The sequence below is a fragment of the Ascidiella aspersa genome, chromosome 4, assembly GCF_963924565.1.
Source record: "Ascidiella aspersa chromosome 4, kaAscAspe10.2, whole genome shotgun sequence".
NCBI lineage: Eukaryota > Metazoa > Chordata > Ascidiacea > Phlebobranchia > Ascidiidae > Ascidiella > Ascidiella aspersa.
In genome coordinates, this window is record NC_139450.1 from 15,779,864 (window position 1) to 15,795,211 (window position 15,348).

Consider the following 15,348-nt stretch of genomic DNA (forward strand, 5'->3'; position numbering starts at 1 on the left):
CAAGCACAAACAGACATGCGTCGTTTCTCTACATCATTTCCTTCCTCCCTGGAAAACGAAAAAGGTCTTGAGCAGTTCGTTGGGCCGCGCTTCTTTCAAATCTTCCCAGGATCCGATCACGAGTCGACCAGCAAACGCAGAATGTTTGACATTTGTGCAATATCGATCCAGCACATATTGGAAATCGTGGTGTTCAATAGAGCGAAAAATGTTCGTGAATTCCTTGTCTTGGCGGCAAACGGACAATTCCAGGGGTAGCTGATCGTACGACACGATGCAAGTCTGAAATGGTACTTAAAAGGCACAATAAACAACAATGCAAAACACTTTTGAATAGCTTATAATGCAGAAAATTGTCGGCTAAAAACGCAGTTCGAATTTCAAATCGCAAAACTGAAGTTAGTTGCTTAGAGTCTTTTGCTCTAGAATACCAATTAAAAGGGGGTAAGGTGCTAATCTCAAAAACGCGAAAACAAATTACATCGCCTAGTCTAATTAGATGGGTTCCCTAAAGCAGACATAATAACCTTGGCGCAAAAGGTTATTCTAGAAAGTTACTCTCTGCATGCTAGTAACTTCATGTTGGCTATATGACGGTTATCTCACACCGTCTGAAAGGTAAATGAGGCATCGAAGGCCTTAGCAATCATGGGCTTACAATACCCAGAGCATTTTCGCTTGCAGTCACAAATGAGATAAATCTCGCGTTATGTTGGGAATTGGCAACAAGGTTTGGCCTTCTGCTCTGTTTTCCTTCTTATAAATCATAACGGTTAAGTGACGCAGGAATTTCAGACAAAGTGATCAGGTTATTTTGGGTGAGATATAAAACATCAATCACCATAACACGTGACCAGAGACAGTAGCCGCAGTGGCTTTGACACTTCAGAAGTAACGACTTCTGTAAGTTCTGGTTGAGATAGAATCTATCCGTTTATTGGTTTTGAGATTAGATAACACGAGAGGTGTTCGCAGTCAACCTCGATCGTAATATTTTCACCTTGAAAACTTTACCAAAAAAGGGCCATAATTTCGTAACAATAACTATAACAGTCTTGCGTAACCACTAATTTAAAGCGTCAAACGATTTTTCTCTGCATTACGGCTAATCAAATATCAAATTGACAAGCACTAACGCTGGCATAAACTTGTTAACAAACGTTTCAACAAATCATAACTGATCGGCGTAGCTTAAAAATACTTACAAACGAGAAAAGCGCTAGCAAACCAAAATAATTCATACTTTCTATGCAACCTGACAGTATGCATAAAATTTAAGTCAGAAGGGTTTAATTGCGTGTTCTTATCTCAGTCGGGGTCTCCAATGTATATTTCAACAGGTTAGACATGACCACCGTGCTATCTGACTCCACTAAATCGAAACTAAACAAACTGTCATAGCATTTCAAAGTGCATACTGTCAGGTCGCTTATAGATTTATTGTACATTCACATAATTAAGCATATTTCGCTTTCAATAAAAGAGTTTACAGCGCAGTAAAAACACGTGTTGCCAGTAAGGAGCGCATCGTTGACGGTGGTGTTTAATCCAACAGCAGCGTGACACTATATAGCACAAGAGCGACTGCGATGGAGATTAGCTTAGTCGAATGTCGGCTAGATTTGCCAGAACGGCCACGAAAGGAAATGAGTATCTAGGTGAAATATTTAACACTTTACCGGGCGAACACGCTATAAATACAAGCACAAACAGAAATGCGTCGTTTCTCTACACTATTGCACGTTACGTTGTTACATGTTAAACTGCTGGCCTCGTGTTATATACCATGAATATGGAAGATAAATGTGGTAATAAAAATATACCCAAAAAGTAATGTTACGGATAGCGTAAGAACTTTCTAAGAGGCATAAATAATGCAAACATATTTTTTTTAATGTCATAACAAATTTGCTTATGCCAAAACGTTTGCACTGCGTGTCACTAAATAGAAATTTCAAATCATGCGATGTGTTTCAAATCATGTCATATCGTGTGTCTAAAAAAAGGTTAACCTAATGCTTCCCCACAATCAGAGTAACACCTCACAGCCTGTGTGAAAGCGACATAAATGGAATGTCGTGTTTAATTATGTGATTTACCTGCGTGGCTCTAAAGATCGAATTCTTGGTCTCCGTAAATTGCCATTAAATTTTGCATTTGGTTAAAACAGTGTAAAATTAACGTATAAAAGCAGTTTTGTGTCTGAAATAGGTCACTAAAGGTAAGGCGCGAACGCGCTCTGATCATTTAATCACTAATCACATGTTACCAGCATTGTGTAATCTTCTTCCTGAAGCCACTTTATGTTATAGCCGATAATTTAAAAAATACATTTAACATCAAACTAAATTGCAACGTTGTGTGTTTTTAAAAATGGAGCTACTAAACACACAACCTTGGCTAAAGACGTCTCGCATATTTTACGTTATGAAAACGCGTGACATATGTCGATCAAAAATTACTAACAAACGTGAAAAAGTCGTAGCACCAATTGTTCAAATCGCGCGAAATTCAAGCAAATACGTAATCCCCGTAGGTTTCATACTGCATCCAACGAAAAAAATCCCGTTTGAAAAGTAAATTTGCTTCCGAATAAGGACGATCCAGATTTTTTTTATTCGCTGTACTTGCCAGCTTTTCCGATGCCCCGATAATCATTGGGGGTGACTTTAATCTACCTAATTGACTAAATACTCACAATCCAATTAAAGTCCGTTTGATAATTTTGGTACCTACAGTGTAACAATAATGCATTTATAATAGGGCTAGGGTACCATAATTTTAGCACCCAAAAAGAGGACATTTTTTTGCCGGCAAGTAAAACGAAAGTAGAATTGTTATGTTTGACTTTGATCGTGTTTTACATTTCCTTGGTAGTTGCAGGCAAAAGTTACAAAAGCAACAAATAAAATTTATTTTTTAGATTCGCAGCCCATGAATAATTTGCGGTTCCTTTAATTTTTGTCAATAAGGAATGATCATTTTTAACGAGACCGTGAAGTCGTTTGAAATTATATACCACCGTCCAGTGTTGTAATGACTTAAGTCAATGACTTGACTTAAGTGCACTTAAGTCACTGTTTTTAAAAGACTTGACTTGATTTAAGTCTTTTGGGCAAAATGACTTGACTTAAGTCTTTTGGGCAAATGACTTAACTTAACCTAAGTCATTTGGACAAATGACTTGGGTTAAAATAAATTGCTTTAATTAAGAAATTATGTATAAAATTGCGTTATTTATCCCAATCTTTGCACATAAAACAATTTGCTTGTAATGTGTTGCTTTTATGTTATTTTTTTACTTGAGTTGCTCATAATAATCGGAGGAGTTTACCGGTTTTCATAGTTTAAAGTTTTATTTTTTTGACAAGGGCTGGACTTGAAGTTGACTTGCTCTAACTATGACTTGACTGGGACTTGACTTGGGAAACCAATGACTTGGACTGGGACTTGACTTGTTATTTATTCAAAAAGACTTGACTGGGACTTAAGTCATTTCAAAATGGCTTGTTCACAACACTGCCACCGTCAAGATGCTCGAAACGGATCCAACTAATAGGCTGTCTCTTTCTTTGCACCATTGTGACTGCATCAAAGAAAAAATGCGTTCAGCATTTGCCTCATGGGCCATAATGCTAATGTAAAAATGCGCGATCGAAACATTTCTTCGTTTCTGATATGGCTGGTAGGGCAATTTGTTAGAAAACCTTTTTTAAACCAGCAATTCAGCATGTTTCATGGCTGCAGTATTTTTTTGGCAATAAATACTATATAACGTTTCGCCTATAAGTCTTATTAAATGTATAAGCACCTGTTACGGGACGCATACTACTGAGGTTAATATAACCATTGTAGCGTGCTTATATTGTTTTCGAACCAATTCGTGCGCACTAAGGACATAAAAGAGATTCACATATCGCTCGCATTCATAGTATAATTTAATAGGAATTGTACTATGTGGAGCTTATGAGTCACACGGTGCCACGTAAGCTACATGCCATAGACAAGTGGTTCTCAAAGGGAGCCACTTGGCTCACTTTGGGGGGAATTTTAAATTTTGGGCAGGTAATTTGTTCTGTGGGGCACGAGATTAATAGTTGATGCTTCTGACTCTCGCTTTAAGGTTGCTTGAAGGTTGCGTGCGTATAACTCGTTAGCCAACCACAATACCTCTGGTGATTATTAATTGTATTATCTGATAAGCGAAACACCCAGTTGAAACTATAGAAGGCGGACAATCAACACTGTTAACAACACAGCGCTGTGAACAGCACAGCGCTGTCAACCGCACAACCCGTTAACTGAGAAGTGGTCTCATTTACAAGCGGACAGCGGCCTAAGTAGCCACAGACAATCGAACTGCTGACCGCCGAGATAATCACGGAACAGCACATTTAGCGTTTACACTTTGGTGCGAGTAAACAATAAATCTGGGGCATAAGCCGTTACAGCGTAAATTGCACAATAAACACAAAATCTCTTATTCGGTAAATAGCCGTGCGCTACAGTTCCAGGAAGGAATTGGGGATGAAAAGTTGATGAATTATTATTTGATTATTATAACACATACCTAACTGCTCAAAGTTTAAATGGAAACCTCTACTTGCTATACGACTTAAGTAGCCCAAAGAGATTATAACCATGAGGACAAACTGTGACGTTGCCCATCGTTCTACTTTCGACAGCGTTCCGCTCTAATGCATAATAGTAAAACGTAAACAACTGGACTTGACTTGCATGTTGGTGAGCTAAAATTTTGGAAAAACCGGCTTATATGTATTAAGGTTCGACATTTCTGACAGGTTAAAAGTTATGTTTGAATTAGGTGTCAAACTTTCATTGCCGAGTTTCATGTAAACACACCTAAAAAAGCCTGTAGGGCATACAATATCAGCCGACCATAAGTACTATATAATATTGGCGCGCCAAACGTCGTCCAGTTAATGACTGCGGAAGCGTACAACGCGTTACTGTAGATTAGACCAGTGGTTCCCAAACGAGGTGCTGGAGAGGAATTAACATTTTTTTATTATTACTAGTAAGCCTTTTGGTACAACTTTTTGTGTTCGCTTATATAGTACAATAAACAAAATGTTACAATATTGTTTAAAGTTATTTTTATTGCCCCAGTTTCGTTTAATTTAGCATTACAGTAAAACACTTAAAGAAAATTAAAGTAGGGATCTTGTAATATACTTTATTATTCTTTAGTTTTGGTGGAATATTAACATTACACATTTTGGTACCAGTTTAGTGGATAGGATTCGTTGAACACATAGTGTGTAATATTGTTCATTTAAAAAAGGAAAGCACCAGATTATGCAGCTTTGTAATCTGTTGAAATTAAATGTAATAATAACCTTTATTCTTTTACTACCAGTTATCCAATCAAGTTTAAACGGAATAAATATATATATTTAAGCTGTTTACAAGATGTCACCTATTTCTATACATGGGCTTTGATATTCATTTAACTACATCCTCCAGCAGTTAAGCTCCAAACTTTTGTTATCAGCTATTAGGGAGAAAAGAGATGAGAAGCACTCGTAAAAAATACTTTTCGCAAACTTACATTGAAAATGACAAAAAATATCTATTTCAAACAGGGCTGCGGAGTCGGTTAAAAATAACCCGAGTCCGACTCCGGTTAAATGTGGCATTTCATTGAGTCCCGAGTCTGGCCCTGACTAAACAACCTGTTTAACAATGGATATTCAGCTATACACTTATAGGGGTGTCATATAATTCATTCACTCATAATACATGGTTGGAAAATATTCCACCACATGCTATATTCCACCTTTACAATTTTCAGTTGGCGATCATATTAGTTTACTGCGCATGTCAGACTTTGGAGTCGGGTAGTTTTACATGGTCTTACTAGAGTCCCGAGCCTGACTCCAGCAAAACAAACCGACTCCTCGAGGCAGACTCCGCAGTCCTGATTTCAAACCTGTACAATATGCTGCCTAGTTCTGTATGGAATTTTTTATTTACTCTAAATTAGGCCACTATACTTTTACAGTCTTAAATTTATTTCCTGAAATTTATTCGGAATAAGTAATACTTTATAAATATTTTATTCATATAAAACAAAACGTTTACTATGTAATACACACTTGGAAATATAAATATAATAAATCAGCAGTGCAAAGAGAGATAATTTAATAAAATTATAAAAAAAACATTTGTAATATATTGATAAATTGTGTTCTTACAGACGCTGTTGACCAGGTACTACACAAAAGAGTACAATACCTAAATGGCCTCTGGAATCTGGTGTCAATCAAGAACTTTATTCATTCCTTAAATTGATTGATTCCTGCCATGTTTAACCAAATAAATTTTAAATAAACATTATTTTGTTTTGCTTGCCTGAGTTTGCATATTAGGTATACCAAGAAGTAGGAAAATAATGACACTTTTAACAAGAATTGATTACTCAAGACAGGGTGGTCCAAAACCCAGGCCCGACATCATTGTTTGTGGCCCGCGAAGCACTGTTGAATTATTGTAATGCGTAAAGGGTTTATTTTAAAGAAATATAAGTGACCAACAATCAGTGAGCATACTGCAATGGTTTGGTTAGGGTTACATTTTTGCAATTACACTATTAAATAAACCAGTTTACTATAACTTGAAAAACAAAAAGCCTAATTTTTTGTATGTGTCAGACAGGTTTGAAAGTCGCAGTGCGTCCTATATGGAACTTTCTAAAATGGCTGTTTTGCAATGCAAGTTATATTTGTGTTCACTTATAAATGCAGTCTTTTTCGAAATTAAGTGTTGTCAAATATGCAATTTTGCGTGTTTGGAGCGCACCATTCTGCCAGTCTGATTATTATCGCTCGATTTTATTTGTGCACAATTTGGTGATAGCAGAAAGTTTGTGCAGTTTATATATCTTTCGACAGTTACTTTTTGACAATGCTTTGTGCCGTCATCTGTAAACCCCTTCATGCTCCGACCTAACAAAAATCGTTTATCCGCTCCTGGCCTGCATGTAGCCTGCTTTGTGGCCCATAAAGAATATGTAAGAAATATTGTGCAACCTTGGACCACCCTGACTTAAGAATTCAAAATCAAAAGCCCAAAACAATTGCCAGTAGGAATTTGTGTAAAGCAGTGTCATATGTTATCCACAAGACAATAAAGTTTTACATTAATTAATAGGCTTCTTGCAGCACAACAAATGGTAAAAGGGTAGAAAATTTGAAGGAATTTATTGTGTTTTACTCTTTAATCTGCTCATTCTGTGACCAGAACTTTTTAAGTGAAGGTTCCCAATCAGTTTTCCAACCTGTATAATAGAAAAATAGTGTAACATACTAAAATAAAAAAAGATTTTAAATAAATAAACACTTAAAATATGCCAGTAAGTCACAAACAAAACATTGGTGAAAGTACTCGAAAGTTTTGTATCACTAGACCAGGGATTTCCAAACTGGGGGTTGCTCATGGAGTTAAATTTTATACAAAGTGCTAAATTTATAAAATTGTTATTTTTTTGTTTGGTATGTTAATGGCAAATTATGTAATGCACATTACTTCAATAAATACATGCCAAAGCAGACATCAAGAAATGTTATGCTTTAAAATGTTAAACCTAGTGGGTCAAAAAGTTTAATACAATAAAAGCAGTCACAGACTGAAAAGTTTGGGTAGCCCTAAACTAGATAGGCCTAAACTTTACCCATGGACAGATGGCAGTTCAAAGTTTTGTTTATAAGTAAAATAAATACTCTATAATGGTTTGCATTACACTATGATCTCATTGTCACAATAATCTTACCAGAGATTTGTTGTATCTTTGAGGAATAGACAGACTATTTTTTTATTTTCCCAGTGTACTGTTGATATGTCTTTAAGCAATGTCCAACATAATCCCAGAATGGCTGAATCACAGTTATAGACGAATATGTGTTCTTATTATAGTTTAACTAGTAAATACGAGCAAGTTCTATAAAAATAAACCAAGTGGAGAAGTTTAACATTATAATAACATACTCCAATACTGAGCAATCAAATATAATATAATTTGCAACATTATTAACTGAATTCAGTGACATTTGGTATAAACTGATTTCAAATGTAACTACCTTTTTTAAATGTAACTACAAATTCCAATTGCTTGCTTCAGTCGCACAAACAGCACACCACCAATAATATTTGCTAGTTAAATATTACACACAGCAAACTGAGGTGCAAAAACTTTTTGTTTGAACGATGTTTTCTAAGAATTTGGTATTAATTTTCAGTTTATGGTATCAATTTCAATGTGTCTTAATTTGTAACACTGGAACAAGTATATAGAAGACTATTTAGAGCAGCAGTACAGCATAAATTTATTTTGCGCACTGAACACTGCCATACTAAAGAAAAATTACTGTATGGAAAGTATTCTTTAGGATAAGGATATATTTGCGTAAAGAACATTTCCTAAATGAACAATGGCTGTTACCATTTACCAAGCACAGCAAATGTTTTTATTTAAATTAAATTGGTATACAACCAAATATTACTCCAACTTACTTTATGTAAGAAAAGCTGGAATTACCACCAAGGGGCAGACAAAATTTGCACTTCAAAAAATTGTTCGGAATCTGCATAGCACTACTGAGCCCCACCGCTAAATTTGGGATCTTAAACAGTAGTATAGAAATAGATACATTTGTATTCCAATAGTAATGTAAGGCAGTGGTTCGCAAACTTTTTTTGCGACGCCCTCAAAAAAGAATTTTGATTTGCGGCACACTTATCAAATTTGGAATTCTACAATTTTTACTAAAATTTATACACTAAAACCAATTCATTTATGGGTTTGGTTTACCAAAAGTTTCTTTTTCTGTAATAGGCTCTGTAGTGTACAGTGTACAATGCAAAATACCTATATATCATTTACATTAAGAAGCTAACAATTAACACCGCCATACAGTTAAGTTTAATGAGTTCGGCACCTTGAGATTAACAACAAACTAAGTGATATTAATTTAATTTGTACGCCAACTCCTCACATAAATCTTAACGTAGTAACGCAAAAAACGGTCAACAAATACCGCAACGGGTTACGGTGCGGGTTTGAGTTTGGGTTGGTAGAGCATTATTATTAATAATAAAATAATGATGTGCGTTGCGTTATGCGGCATTTGTAGACCGTTTTTTGCTTTACTTTCTACGTACCAAATGGAAAGAGTCCCGAAATCAACGACATAGCTCAATCGCGTACATTTTAACAGCAACACGCCTTTCAAAAAAGTACAGTAGGGTCCTAAGAAAGTGTCACGCAACTTGTGATAACCTTGCCTGTCCTACCAAGTCAATTTTGTAAACAGAAAACGGTTTAAATTAGGACTAGGGGTCATTAAACAACAAATTACGCCAAAAGCGTACATTTTTATAACAGGCTTAAATGGGAAAGATGATGTTTTTCTTATTGTGAATCAGACCGTAACGGCTGTCGAAAGTAGAATGCATTGCTTAAAGGCAAAAGAAAAAAGGCAAAGGTGAGAGTTTGTCCTCATGGTTATAATCTCTTTGAAGTAGCCTAATGTGAAGACAATATGTTGCTTTAACTGTGTTAAACCTACGTCATAATAGACTCTGTTTGGTTTACAATATCGATTGTTTCGTCACAGTAAGTAAAGTTCACTAGCACTAGGTGTCTGTTTTATACTGTTTGTTTGTTTTAGCATGGTTGTAAAAGCATGGTAAAAGTAATACGTAAAAGTAAAGTAAAGAAAGGGTAAAACATAAGATTGCCCAGATCCATAATATATTTTAAATTCTGCAAAATGCCAAAGCAAATGCTCGAGAGCGACTTTTTTCAAATCATTCATTTAAAAAACATGTGTATGGATCCACAAGTTTGTGCTAAGTAGGCCTATGCCAAATTAACCGTTGCAGAGCAAACACTTCTTTAATTAAGTTGAACGTGGTTTTAGTGCCATTACAGATATTTTAACCAAAAAAGGAACACTTTACATTTGCAAACGCGGTGATCTTCGGGAAAAACTGACATGCTTTTCTCCTCAATTTTCATTGTTTTTTTTGTTTTAAACATGAAGCTCATGGTTTACATCAGCGTTTCTCAACCGGTGCGCCGTGGAAGGTGGCCAGGTGCGCCGCGAAAGATGAAAAAAATGTTACAAAAATTCTATATTTGTTCTAGAATTAGCGACTGAAAGTGGATTCTAGCAATAAGACCTAAATTAGAATAACATTAACGTCGTAATAAAACACAGTTCTAAATAGGACCAATAGCTAAAAGTCGGAATAAGACCTAAAACGGCCAAAATAAGACTTAAACAACGTTTTACATAATCCCAAAGCCCCATAACACCACTTACTCCCCCAAAAATCCACTCTGAACCCAAATTCCACCCATACCCTACCCAAACCTCTATCGAGGGCAAGCAGTCCCGTGTCAAAACAGCGTCCCCCAAACGTCGCCGTTTAAAACATGGAGCATATAGGCCTACGTCAACACAATAACAGCCAATGCCACGGCGGCGGCGGCGCCTAGCCAGGGCCGGATTTACCAATAGGCTAGGCAGGCTGAAGCCTAGGGCTTCAACGTCCAGGGGCCTCGAGATTCGGTTTCGAAATTGACAAAAATTGACAGGTGTAAACCCTACCTAAAGTATATATATATATTCAAGAGTAGAAAATTCTATACACAACTGGTTTCAACAACGTTGTAAACCAGGGGTCGGCAACCTACGGCCCACGGGCCGGCCCGCTGATCTAATTCATCCGGCTCGCCGCCTCTTTGACAAAAGTCCATTTGACATACTTTTTTACTATTTTTACTACTTAATTGCGAAAATTTTTCGCGCTTTGCGCAATTGTTCATTCTACGTTTGCTTTGTTTAGTTTTGATGCTCCGTTTTCAACTAGATCAGCGCTTTGCGCCGTGGAAGGCTGCCAGGTGCGACGCGAAAAATCGAAAAACGTATTAAAAAATATTAGGCATATATTTTTATTTTCGGCATTAATAAAAACTTGCAAGAAATTTAAAAGAAATACCAGTATACCAAAAAAATCGCGCTCGCTTCGCTCGCCAGGCGCGCCTTAACTTGAAACAGTTAACAAACACTGAGCTGATTAACTTTAAATGTCATCGCGTTCCCTCAAAGTAGTTTTATTACACTTTTCATTAGTAGTAAGGATGATGACGTGTGAACTCGAATTTTAAACTAAACAAACGCTTTTTGTCGCGCTTTGCGAAACACTTTCCTGCCTCTGTAAATGCAATTAAACACGTCTTTAAGTGCAAAAAATATCCAAGGCCCGCCTTATTCACAGTTGTTATAACATTTCAAAAACACAATTCTTAGTAAACATTTTGTGCGGCCCGCAGAGACATTTCTGAGTTTGGTTTTGGCCCGCGACTAGAAAAAGGTTGCGGAACCCTGTTGTAAACATTCATTATTACGTCGTTTGCATCTTAATAAGGGGGGCGCGGTGCTAGGTCGTTTTCATAGGGTTAGCAAAGTTCTTCAGAAATCTGAATCGTTATTAAGTACTTGTGCCGAATTGTACAGTTCACTTGTAGGGCTTTTTAAGCGAAATTAGAGATGGGATTGACGAGTTTGATCAGGAAGCAAAAGCAACCTTGCCGAATATTAACTACAGAGCTGGAACTAGGAGACAAAGAAATGCACCTGGCGCTTTAAGTGAACTTTCTGCAAAGGAAATGTTTAAAATAAATTCCTTTGTCCCTATGCTCGACGCACTTGAAAAACTATTTCTCATTGATCCTCATAATTAAACTTTACAAATATTGTAACGGTTGTTTGATCAAAGAAATTAAAATTGAAAGCAAAACTGCCTTAACTAAATTTTTATTATTTTATTTAAAAAATTGCACCCATGAATGTGGAAAGTTAAAAGAACGAAGAGTTTAATCAGGTCATATTTTTAACATTAAGCAATGACATGTGATGTTGTTTAGAGAGAAATTCTGAGCTCAAAAATAGGAAGGGGCCTCACAAATGGAATAGCCTAGGGCCTCTCATGGTCTTAATCCGGCCCTGCCTGTACCCATTACATTAGGAAATGGATGTAATTTAGGACAATAAGATGTTATACCGAAAATGTATTGGGTTTTATTTGACAGAATAAGTTCTAAAATCGTCTGAATAAGACCTAAATCTGTCGGATGAAGTCCTAAATGTAACGGAATAAGACCTAATATTTAGACAAAATAACGCTCAAAACTGTAGTGTAGGGTCAGGGTATGGTTTATTTTAGGGGAGTTAGTGATGAAATTAGGGGTGGGTAAAAGGTTGTAAAAGCCTTATTGCGATGAACTTCGATTTAAACGTTATTACGACTACTATATAGGTAAAAGTCCTATTTTTTAAAGTTTTATGCCGACTTAATTTGATGTTGTCCTCATTTTGGTATTATGGCTGGATCCCGCTATATGTTGGCTAATACTATTCCTCTTCCTAAGCCAATAGGATTTCAATGAAAGGGCTACGCGCATCCAGTAATATTGTTCAGTTGTTATTGATAGTAAGTCAAGTTTATTTCCAGTCGAGGTCCTTTATAAAAATGTAAATCTCGATAGTCATTTTTGATTAAACAATTATCCCCAAACAGCCTAATTTAACTTTCCTTCTCACAATTCCTATTTATTCAGAAAAGCTTTAAAATTAACTGTGGAAGAAAGAATCTTTTTATTTTTATTCTGCATTAACAACTTTAAACTATTCATGTGTTGGAGTAATTAAGTCACTAAAATATTTCGATTTGGTATTTCAAAATTCATATTAAAAAAGTTTCTAAGGTTAAATATCATATTAATAAGACCAACGCCCAATATGGTAATGTAGATTATTCTGATTTAGATGTTGTTGCTTTGTTGGTCTTGTTGTGTGTTTCCATCCAGCTCTAAATAACGGAGAGATTGTTTTCATAATTTACAATATCAAAGGCCTAATTCAATTTTCTTATTAGGCTTATCTCATTGAGCATACCGTATTTTATGTATAATATAATTAGGAGGCCTATGTAATGAAAACTTTCTAGCAATCGAAGAGATATAGCAAGATACCCAAACAAGGTTTGCGCTCGCTAGGTGCGGGGCCACGTTTTCAAATGTTTACAAGTGCACCCTGGGGTAAAAAAGGTTAAGAAACACTGGTTTACATTAACAATGAACAACGCTTTGTACCCTACTTGTTCACTGTTATCTCTGAGATGAATCAGAAAAACGAACCTTGCAAATCATATCCATATACTGTGAAATTTTGGAAATATTCCTTTTGGGATTTTTTGGGGAGGAATTAACATTGTTTAAGTCTTTAATACGAAAACAACTTTGAGAACCACTGCCATAGCCTATACCAGTGCTCTTCAGCCTTTTGTGGTTTAGTGAACCCTTAAAGTTGTTGTGACGAACTCATGTACCCTGTTTACTTTAAAGGAAAACTGAGATGAAAAGCTATATGAAAAGTTATTATGTGTATCAATATCATCATGTCAATTAAACCGAGCGGAGCTGCCGAAGTTTTACACACTGTCAGTGAGAGTTAGATTATGACTGAAGGCTACGAGTACTATTTTACAGTATTCAAACTATACACAAAAAACAGGAATACAACATGCACCACGACAGTCAGGCAAAAAAAGAAAGACCGCATGTCTCAGAGAGTTAATTAGTGCACAACGATAACAGCACCATTGTCTTATATAAATCGGTAATTAGCCTACTGGCAAATACGATGTAACATTACTGGTTCAATAAGAGTTTGTAATGCACCCTTGTTTCCTAGTGGTGCACTGTGCACACCGGGTCGTATATAGCGCTTTTGGACGGAGGTCTTGGCTAATGGTTTTCTCTAAAGTGAACAAAATCATATTAAAAAGTAGAATTTGCCTATAGTGAATTTTGCTATATACTGACACTTCGCCGATACTGGTCATCGCCAATTTGTTCTTAGTGACTCTAGAGCAGTGTTTCTCAACCTTTTTCACCCCAGGGCGCACTTGTAAACCTTTCAAAACCTGGCGGCGCACCTGACGAGCGAGTCGACTGCAAACTTTGTTTGGATATTTTGTTTTTTGCTGGCAGTTTTTATTACATCAGGCTCCTAATTTTATTATCTATAAAGAAGCCTGCGGAGTCGGTTAAAAATAACCCGACTCCAACTCCCGAGTCCGCCGGCCAAATATGCGATAATTCTGAGTCCGGCTGCCACTCTACAGCCTTTATTTCACCCATGTACGCAACTAAATTAAAGTGGATTTTCAACTATCTCCTCATAGGGTTGTCATATATATCTAATCCACCCACAAAAGCCCCGCTAGATACATGTTGCAATAGTTCCTCTTTTTTTGTTAGCGAAGAGCCAACATCAACCATTGGGACTTCAATAAGGGCTATACAAATCCAGTCATATTGCTCAGTGTTTATTCACAGAAAATAGTGACTAGAGTTTAATTACAGACATAGCCCTTTATTGAAAAAGATAAATCTGAATAGCCATTTTTGATTGAAGAATCATCTCCAAACAGCCCAATTTAACTTTCCCTCTCCTATTTTTTAAGAAAAGCTTTAATTTTATTTGTGGATGAGTGTTTTCAATTTGATCCGCATTGACAATTAAACTATTCAAATGTTGGAATATGTCATTTAAATTTTTAACTCTGAATTCCAAAATTGACCGACGCCATAATAAAACCCAATACATTTTTGATATAAAACCTAAGTGGCCTAAATAACATCTTGATCCCCAGGAAATTGGTATAAAACGATTAGGCGCCGCCACCACCTTAAAAGGGCCATGCTTTTTAAACCGCGGCGTTTGTAGACGCTGTTTTGACACTGGACTGTTGGTCCGATATAGGGGTTTGTTATCTATTGGTCCTCTTTCGATCTTATTCCGAACTGTGTTATATTCCGACGTTGATGGTATTCCTAATTTTGGTCTTATTGCTGGAATCCACTATCAGTCGCAAATTCTAAAAATAATACAGAATTTTTGTAGCATTTTTTCTCTCATTTTCTCGCGGCGCACCGGTTGAGAAACGCTGCTCTTAGAGTCTAGACAGTTAGCAAATTACTTTAAAGGAGGAAATACCGCACACGGCCTCTTTCTAGTTGCCTACCCCGAAATAAAAGCTTGAACATTACACTTTATAAAAATATTTGTATATCAAGAGGAGTTTTGTAAACAAAAGATGTAGCTGTAGCGTGTTGTATTAGTAGATTTATCTCATGACTATTTACTTATATTATAATAATATAAATTTTACAAACCTTTAAATTAAGCCCTTATTATGACTCGGTGTTAGTCGTCAGCCAAACAAACGCTAGAACAAGATACAATTAAAAACATC

General features: G+C 36.2%; 1 long non-coding RNA gene across 1 annotated transcript; it reads right to left on the minus strand.

Moving 5' to 3' along the window:
* Positions 1–6,178: 6,178 nt before the first annotated feature.
* On the minus strand, positions 6,179–7,956 carry LOC146148178 (uncharacterized). The gene is made up of 2 exons (XR_014494799.1): positions 7,793–7,956; positions 6,179–7,300 (listed from the first exon to the last, which is right to left on the minus strand). It is a non-coding gene; the product is annotated as an uncharacterized LOC146148178 (long non-coding RNA).
* Positions 7,957–15,348: the final 7,392 nt, after the last annotated feature.